This window comes from Gavialis gangeticus, unplaced genomic scaffold (genome assembly GCF_001723915.1).
Source record: "Gavialis gangeticus isolate Ggan-Ray unplaced genomic scaffold, GavGan_comp1, whole genome shotgun sequence".
In the NCBI taxonomy this organism is placed as follows: Eukaryota; Metazoa; Chordata; order Crocodylia; family Gavialidae; genus Gavialis; species Gavialis gangeticus.
The window spans coordinates 164,508,918-164,517,558 of record NW_017729032.1 but is presented as its reverse complement, the minus strand read 5'-3'; the positions used below and the strand labels follow the sequence as shown (position 1 = coordinate 164,517,558).

Here is an 8,641-nt window from a genome sequence, read left to right as displayed (position 1 = left end):
TGTGTGTGTGTGTGTGTGTGTGTGTGTGTGTGTGTGTGTGTGAAGCAAGCAAAGTAAAATGACATATCTATCTATCTATCTACCAACACACACATATATATTTCATTTTGCCTTCTCCAGATGTATGATATGTGTCAGACTCTTGCCACCTGGTTCCATTTTTCAGTATTCCTCCATCAGTATACAATGACAAAACATTTGCCCTAGATTAGCTGAGGAAAGCCATTGTGGGGTGGTAGTAAACATAAGGAGCATTCTGGGAATAAGGAAAAATGTGGTAGAATAGGAAGAGATCTACACGTGCATTAATGAGCTGTTGTTATTGTCCATTTAGTACCTCTAATATGAGGTACTACATAAATGTGGAGTAGCTGGCACTAATGCACGGTAGCAATGGTGTATAGTCTTTTTAAGATGCTTAATGTGCAGTAGACTAATTCTACCACGCATTAGAGCATTAGCACTTTTTTTCACTGTGACACACTAATGCACAGTAAAATTAGTCTACTGTGCATTTAGCATCTCATGTAGATGAGCCCACTGACACCCAAATTAGTGGTCCACAAATATAAACTGCACCAACCATCAGAATAAGAGCACAGAGAGGAAATCGCTCATTTCCATCTTTGCCTCCATGTGACCTGTTAGTAGAAGAATTCATTAACACAAAAACAAACAGAGCAATTGTAGGACATACTGAATCTAAAATCCTTTTGCATGAAATAGGATTAAAGCTACTGTTTAATAATTTATAAGATCTATAATCTAGAAGGCTATTATTTAGCAAACGGAATCCCAGTTGTACCAATGTGCATGGAATTTGGCAATCTTGAGAGCAAATTTTTGCAGGCCTATGTTTAAAAGGTATTTGATAATCTACCTGGAGGAAATCAGGATTCAGTCTGTAACTATATATATTCAGGATTGGCTGGCTGCTCTAAAACTGATCAAGATAAGTACTGCAACCTTTGCATGGTAATTCCTTCTAAGGCTGAAAAAAAGTCAACGTGTGGAAATAGATCAGGTTTAAAAATTCTAAAGAATATTTATGGCTAGAAAATAATATTTAGAGGTTTGCTTTTGGAAATTGGCTTGTAGGTAAAGTAGATTGCATTAGAACAATGGTCCAAGGGAATGGTAAGGGTTAATTGGTTTCTAAAAGCCTGTTTGTGACAAAGGTTCCTTCAAGGACCTCTGTGTCTAGAACCAGCAGATAATGTGTCTGAAGCCAACAGACAAGTGGGCATACACAGACGGGGAAACATGAACACTATTCCATAACATGAGATAAGGTGTCATTAGGTCACAGTGTCCAACTGCAGAGCCTTTGGAGTTTCCAGTTTTGGTGGACACACCAAATTAGGGGACCCGGAAAATGCCCAAATTAAGCTGGGTCCATGTGATGGTTTTGCGAAACAAAGGAGTATGTAAACAGTCTGATGACCACAGGGACACCAATCAATAATGCCTGGAAATATAATGTCATCAGAGGATGAAAAGGATATAAAAGGAGGGATTTCAGAGCAGCAAGTAGTCCCCAAGTGGGGAACCCGAATCCACCATGGACAGCAGGCACACCACCAGTCGGTCTTACCTACCCCACTAGGGAAGGGTGGGCCTTGGCCTTTGACCTCCAGGCTAACATCATCTGACATTCAAGAAAGAACCTCAGGGTGAAGCTTGTATACAGGCCAGATGTACCTTCCCTCTATGACAGCCATAGGACTGGTACATATAAAATCCTGGGGGTTATTTTGTTTGGCTTGCCTGCATTCATTTTATCTGCTATCACTGTGTATCAACAAAATTTGCCTATTATCAAATAAAGAAGTTGAGGTCAGTTTGAGGATTTGGGTCTACCCAGAACAAGGTATTTAGGTCATAAATCCAGTTCCAACAAATAACAGAAGGGAACTCCATAGCTCCCACTGAACTGGCTTCTGTATGGCCTGCTACAGACCAGCCTGAGATGCCTGGCATAGCTACCATATACAATGCACACTCTGTGCTGCGTACACTATGCCAGCCCTCACGAGGCCTCAGGGTCAGCTGAAGACCCATGAGCTGTATTTTTGACACCTCTGCCTTAGTCAGCATTTTAGGCATGCTGGTGATATCTATTTGTACTAAAAAAAAACCTTTTACTTCTCTACTCTTGAATAAGTTGTGTTACTTCCTTCTCTGATGCAGCCCTACACATAACTCACTTAAGAATAGCAATTTCAAATATCTTGGATACTATCTATAAACCTGCCAGATTGTGAATCTGGGAATGTGGCAAGTATATGGCACCATAGACATGTCTGCGGCACCACATAATTTAGGGTGGTGCACATAGGTACAACATGTGCTGCTCAAAACTGGAGCCTGGCTGGCCAGAGCCATGCTCCAGTTCCCGGTAAGATCTCCACTGCTGCAGCCTCAAGAGTCCCCCAGTACCCCAGGTAAGACTGCTGCGGCCAGCCCAATGCTGGCCCAAGTCTCCTCTACACCACCCAGGGTAATCTGATGTGCACCACAGGGTGCATGGCACAGGCATTCCATGAGGACAACTAGCAGTGGCGCAAGGTGTGCTGCTGCTTCTTGTCTCTGGGGAAACAAAAGGCCATGCTTGTGTGGACATGGCCTAAGACAACTGGATTGCCTTTGCAACCAGTATGCACCCTCCCACCATTGGTGAGAAGCAATTAGGACCAGCAGTGGTAAGGAGCAGTGCCCCCCATCCCCAGCAGTGATGCCAGCAGCAATGAGGACCAGCACCTCCCAGCAGAAGTGGGCAGTGAGGCGAAGGAGCAACATGCCCAACAGCAGTGAGGAACAATGGGAAGCAACATCACCCAGCAGTGGCAATGACTGGCAACATCAGCAGTTGCTAGCCAAGGGAAACCTGGGGATAAGAATTGTTTTAGCCCTACTCCACTGTCCCCATGTGTGGGACTAAGTGAGAACTGTGAAGCTACTGACTGTGCTTAACTATTAGTAGTGGGTTGAGGGGGGGCACTGATTATTAAGAGATTCTTATATCTGTTTGTCAGCTTACCTCCCTTTTTTCCATTTCATAAATTTCATAGACATTAGGGCTGGAAGGGACCTCAGAAGATCACTGAATCCATCCCCCTGCCCGAAGGGCAGGAAACCAGCTGGGGTCATAGGATCCCAGCAAGATAAGCATCCAATTTACCCTTGAAGCTGTTCAGTGTAGGTGCTTGAACCACCTCCGATGGCAGGCTGTTCCAGATCTTGAGGGCTCGGACAGTAAAGAAATTCTTCCCTATATCCAGCCTGAAACGGTCTCATAATAGTTTGTAACTGTACGACCTTGTCATCCCTTGGGGCGCTCTGGTGAAGAAACATTCCCCCAGGTACTAGTGGTCACCTCTGCTAAACTTATAGGTGGCCATCAGATCTCCCCTGAGCCTGTGCTTTTCCAGGCTAAAGAGCCCCATGGCTCTCAGCCTATCGTCGTAAGTTCTGTTTTCCTGATCTCTGATCATGCACGTGGATCTTCTCTGGACTCTCTCAAGCTTCTCCACATCCTTTTTTAATTGTGGAGCCCAAAACTGGATGCAGTACTCCAGCTGCAGCCTCACCAAGGCTGAGTACAAGGGGAGAATGATGTCCCGGGATTTGCTTGAGAAGCATCTATGAATACAAGTCAGTGTTTTGCTTGTTTTTCTAGCCGCAGCATCACACTGCAGGCTCAAGTTCATCTTGTGGTCAATGCTGACCCCCAAGTCTCTTTCTTCCATAGTGCTAGCCAGCATAGCACTGCCAAGACTATAAGCATGCTGCAGGTTTTTTCTCCCGAGGTAGAGAACCTTGCATTTTTTGGTGTTAAACACCATCAAGTTCTCATCCACCTATTTGTTGAGCCTGTCTAGGTCAGCCTGGATCACCCTCCTGTCTTCTGGTGTGGATGCATTAATAAACCCTGTTATAGTTTGATATTTCTTACAAGTGAGGAAGTCTGTTCAATTGAAACAGACAGGAAGAAATTATTTTCCCAGGTTTCTGCAGGGGAGCTTGAGCCAAGATAATCAATTTGTGTAAAACCCCACAGGCGAACCTGGCCCTTGTTGCTGCCATCTGGCAGAATGGTTGTATATGCATATATGTATATATGTAGCTAATATATGATATAAATAGCCTTTGATTAAGTGAGCTCTTGCTCATGAAACTCTGCAACTCTGATTCAATTAGTCTAAAAGGTACTTTTCTACCCTGCCTTCTGCCTAAGAAAAGATATTGAAAGGACATTTGATTTGAACAACTAACCTTCAGACACTCTGCCTTAACCCTGTCCATCACCTGCATACATTTTGATACAGTTATGACAGAATTACACAATGTCTTAAAAAAAACCACTGTATCATAATTATATACCCCACTGCATGTAGATGTATATGTGCACCTTCCACTTGTACGTAATATGCTATGGATGTCACCCACAAAGTATCTTCAAATTAACATACGTAAAGTCTTTATAGAGAGTTGATGTACCTGCTTAAATTATAAAAATAGCTGAATGGTCATGTTCTATTTTCTTTGTGTTTGTCTTTTTTGTTTGTTTTTCTGAAATGTTTATTATACTAGTTTCCTTTTGGTGGGTGGGGTGGGGGAGAACAGACTTTCTTGGCTTCTTGTCTCATCCACATCTTGGACAACTTGGAGAAAACAAGAGAGACTAGTGAACAGTGAATAAGATGGTGGCGGGAACAGTATTTGCTATAGCAAGGATGAAAAATCTATGAATCAAGTTATTTAAAAAAGCCATGAGTTACAGCACCTCCTTGATGAAACAAAATTTGCCTGTTGGGCCTGGAGGCATCCAGCCTGCCTGCATTGTCCCTCTTAGGCAGCAGGCGGGGGTGCTCCAGGACTCTCTGAGGAGGCTTCCAAATCACCCCTCTCCTCAGCCCCCCTCTTCCTCAGCTCCAGGACTGTCAGCAGGGAGGGAGGGAGGAGGGGGAGAAGAAGAGGGAAGCAAGCAGCACCAAACTGTCAGCTGGGCTTTGCCTACCCTGAGCTGGAGGAGAGGTGTTTATCAGAGCCCCCCACCTCACAGCCCCACCTCCAGCTCAGCTGGGGTACCGGTAGGGAGCCAGGCTGGGCCTGCAAGATGAGGGGGCTCTGATCCATGCCCAACCCTTTTAGTTCTGGGGTATGAAAGCCCAGCCAGCAGCTCAGTGCTTCCTCCTCCTCCCTCCCACCTCCCTCCCTATTGACAGTCTTGGGGGTGGAGCTGGGCTGAATCAGCATAGTCCCCACTATGTGAAAAATTAACCCTAGGAAACACAAGTTCTCTAAAGCAGAGCACCTTTTCTAATACCTCATTTGAGGAGGCTTAATTTCTTGCACAATCAGCCTTTTTAAAAGTGCTTTACAGCCATGCACATGTGTCATGGTATGGCTGTAAAGCACTTTCAGGTGCCCAATCACACGAAAAATGTAGCTTGTGTAAGCACACTACATTTATCAAAAATTCTCTGCCTAAGGACCTAATACAAAGTACTTTGAAGAAAATGGGAAAACTTGCTTATGGTTCTGGATCAGGACAGAACTTCTCTAGGGTGACCTAATAGCTAATATTTTTTTCTTTTCTTAAATAAGTTTTAAACAAAGTTTTAATTATGTGAAAAACAGGAGTGTCATTTCAAGTCCTCTGTCCAAATGGTGATTTTAACAGTTTTTTTCTAAATGAAAATTCTTCCAGAATTTTCAACTAGGATGTTATTCTTTATTCAGTCTCCTTCATTTTTAAAATAAATGTAGTGTTCCTGAATGTTGCTTCATTTAGAGCTATGAAGATAAAATATCCTTGTTCTACCCAAAGAATAAGGATGACATGAGTGATAGCCATCGAAACCTCTGTATGCTACATCCATCCTTTTTCAAAGAGAACACCATTAGGTATGATAAAGCAGTTCAGTTTTCCTGTCTTTGACTTACCTATCATGACTGACAGGAAGATAGACAGTTATTATCCATGATGATGCCTGTCCCCTGAAAAAAATTAGTTGAGAAAGACCACCAGCTCATTTCAAACAAACCATTAAAGAAGCATGATATACTAAGTCACTGTCACTGAGTGTAACAGTTGAACTGAAGACTAAATCCCACTGCTGAAATCTTGAGTGCTTCCTACCTTACACTGTCTCTTAAAATGCTTGTGTGTAGAACTGTTGGTGCAAAAAAGATTACCACATTTCCATTCCAAGGACAGCTGCAGTTAAGTGGTGCAGCAAGGTGACACCTATGTATACCTCTATCTGTAACAAAGCAATAGGGAATAAAAAGCAAATCATAAATATAAAATAATGTTGCTATTGGATCTAAGTGAATTCAGATGAAAAACCTATTTAAGTACAGCATTTGGATATATTAGACAACAATTTCCTTTTTGAATTCTGTAAGTAAATTTCTTATTATATATAGAAGTATGTCATAAAATATATTTAGCACATATTAAAAACTTCAGTTTAAAATCCTATCTACATTCACATTATGAGGAAGAACTTTGTAAGTTTGTATATTCTCTAATGTACAGTCAATAAAGCTCAGTTCATAATTTAAGGAATCTTGGTGGTCTTCAAGGCATAGTTCACTAAGGTAAGAAATATCAGTTTCTTATCTTTCTTTTAAATTTGGATTGCTTTCACATTAAAATATTAAGATCTTGTAGCATTTTTTATGTTATTCTATGCATTGGTTAGGGTGATGTCTGCTGTGATACTTAGGATTGATTTTTAAGTCACCCTTAACAAGCCTGAGTTTCATGAGACACTCTTCTGTAACTATAATTTACCTTTTAGCTTCCAACAGAGGGTTTCAAATTACAACTGGAAACCATGTAGGAAATGATTTGTGGATGTCTCTCTCTTGAGCTTATTTCTGCTTATGGTAAATAAAAGAAAAACATGGATATAGAAGGCACAGAGGTCAGTGAAATGTGGAATTACAGTTGGCATATTTCCTTTTCTTGAGACTGCATGCCTCCATGATCTCCAAATACAAATTGGAAAAGAATGGATTATAAAGAAAGCCCAAGTGGCATTGATGTCAGACACCAAAGTTCATCCAACCTATTAAGGGGTCAGGGTATTCTTCTGCCAGTGGTCCATGTGTAGTTAATCAACGTGTATGGACTTGATGATGATCAGCTAGGTATAGTTTTAGATACATTTCAAAATTGTTATTGATTTCTCAAGGTCATAACACCCATGAACCTCAAAAAGTCTTTTGAACTTTGTAGACTCACTCAGCTTTTATATAGAGAATTGTTTCTTTGGTCATTACAGACAAACGGAGTTTCTTTCACACACATACACACTTCTTTTATTTCCATAAAAAAATATAAAGCCATGTTATAAAGACATTTCTGAGCCCCTCTGAATCTCTAAAGGTCATTGGATTAGTTCCTTAAAAGTCAAAATGGACAGTGATGGATAATTTTATTTTAACAATTATATTTGGCATTTTGTAAAAGTGGCAATGAAAAATACCCCCCCCCCAAAAAAAACCAGCAACACATGAAAGATAGATTGCAGTTTATGTATTTTTTTTTCTTTTTAGAATTTAGAATATGGTAATTAACTTGTATTTCTTTAAGGGGTGTTTTTGTTTATTAATATGTTTGTTTCTTGTTTGTTTGTTTTTCATCCCTAGTGGCTATCAGACACTTGCAAATGAAGCTTTAAGCAATCAGTCACTGCTTTAGATTGACAAATGAGTTTAGACTACATTATAAATTGGTAAGTTTATTTCTTCTAAGAATTAATAATTAAATTTTGATTTTAATAACTCTCTAATATGTTATTCCAAGCTTTCCATTTTTCCTGACATTTTTCCTGACATTTTTCCTGACCTTAAGGGTATATATTGATTTAACTAGCTAGTTCTTAACATGTTTCCTACAATATTTGTATGTTTTTGAATCTGTTGCATTTTTTCCTATACGTTTCCAAAAATATTCATTCATTTTCTTTTTTTTAAACTTTCCTCTGAAAAGGCCTACCAGGAATTTTACTCTTTTTAATTGTGAAGTAGTTTCTCTGTTTGTCCATTTGGTACACATATTCCAGGTACCAACATTTTAAAATAATTCACTTATTTCTACAATATAAAAAATGAGCAAAAGAGGAAATTTAGCCATGTTGTAATGGTCTCTGTATGGAATTTCCCCATCCCTAAAATGAGGATCATTCACAGATTCACAAATCTTAAGACTAAAGGGACCACTATGTTATTTATATAGCAGTGGCCAGAGACAATCATCCTGTATTTCTTGTGTCAAGACCATATTTTGCTTTTGAGCTACAGGATAATCTTAGAAAAATATCCAGGATGGTTTTAAATGCTTCAGTTGATTCAGAAGCCATTACAATTCTTTGTAACTTGTTTCAATGGTGATATTCTTATTGTTAAAAATTTCTAGCCATAATTTAGCTGGCTTCAGAGTCCAGGCATTGCATCTTTTAAGACTTTTTTTTCTACTTTCTTCAAGAGCTTTCTACTGCCAGAAGTCACCTTCCATATGGGTTTATACAGACCACAATCATATTACCTCTTAACTTTGGGCTAACTAAAAAGAAGGCATTTAAGACAAAATTTAGAGGGACTTAAGGAAGCCACAAACTACAAT

The 8,641-nt window shown here is 40.1% G+C and overlaps 1 long non-coding RNA gene across 1 annotated transcript in view; it reads right to left on the bottom strand.

Moving 5' to 3' along the window:
- LOC109302566 overlaps positions 1–6,267 on the bottom strand; it is a 7,357-nt gene extending 1,090 nt beyond the window's left edge. Inside the window, exons 1-2 of the long non-coding RNA XR_002098845.1 lie at positions 6,146–6,267; positions 881–991 (exon numbers count right to left, since the gene is read on the bottom strand). This is a non-coding gene — a long non-coding RNA (uncharacterized LOC109302566). The remainder of the gene's footprint in view (positions 1–880; positions 992–6,145) is intronic.
- Between the last annotated feature and the right edge of the window lie 2,374 nt (positions 6,268–8,641).